The following is a 1,047-nucleotide window of genomic DNA, read 5'->3' as shown; positions in this document are numbered from 1 at the left end:
GGGCAAGCCATGAGACATACCAGAGCTAAAGTAAGCTTTATATAGTTCATCAACACATAGAAAACACTTTGGGCTACAGAAGGCTTTGGGGATATAAACCTAGTTATTGACTCCGAAGTAGCTAGTTAATATCAATGCTATACTATAATCCCATGACTGGATAAGATACCCTTCATTCATTTATTCATTCATTCAAGTGGTTTTTATATTTTGGGTCCCTACTAGGTAGGAGGCACTGTCCAGGAGATAAAGCATTATGGACTCAGACATGTTTCCTGTCATGCTGAGGATCACAAGGAATAGTTGCCATCCTTGCCTAAGGTACATGGCAATTTACAGGTGACTTCTATACTATCAGACATTCTAATAAAAGAGACAGAGGCAGGAGGATCACCACAAGTTTGAAGTCAGCCTGGATTATATAGCAAGACCTGGTCCCAAGCAACAACAACAGCAATAGCAGCAAAGCTAGCAGAATCCTTCATAGCTAGGCGGACTGTTGAAAGTGGATCCGGAGCCTCTGTAATAGGTGAACTTATTTTTTTCCAAAGTCTTCAAGTCACTACAAGTCCCACTGAGGAAAATATCACCCTGCCCTGCCAACCTTCTATCCATACCCAAATCCCTAATCATTGATTGATAGATACCATACTAGAGGCTTTCTAGGAAGACCCTGCAACTGACAGAGGGATCTAGCAAGGACAAATAAGGCCTCCTTTACTGGTATCTCACAGAGGAAAGCTGCAGGAAGCACTGTGCATGCCTCTAAGGGTGGGCACTTTGTTGACTATCTCCTTGGGCCCAGACGCCATTCATCCATCCAATAATAATGAGAATGGACAGCCTTACCCCATCACCATTGATGAAAACAAGGTGTGAGGATGAGGTCCCCCCAAACATGACAAACTAAAGAGCAGACCTCAGAGCCCCTAGGTGCTCTAAGCTGCTGCTCTACCATACAGGCAAGGAGACACTTAGGTCCTGCCCAGGGTCTCTGAATCAACACACTCTCGCCTTTCTCACCTTTCAGCATGAAGTCAAGGGCAA

The sequence above is a fragment of the Mastomys coucha genome, unplaced genomic scaffold, assembly GCF_008632895.1.
Source record: "Mastomys coucha isolate ucsf_1 unplaced genomic scaffold, UCSF_Mcou_1 pScaffold22, whole genome shotgun sequence".
Classification (NCBI taxonomy): Eukaryota; Metazoa; Chordata; class Mammalia; order Rodentia; family Muridae; genus Mastomys; species Mastomys coucha.
This window is presented reverse-complemented; position numbering follows the sequence as displayed.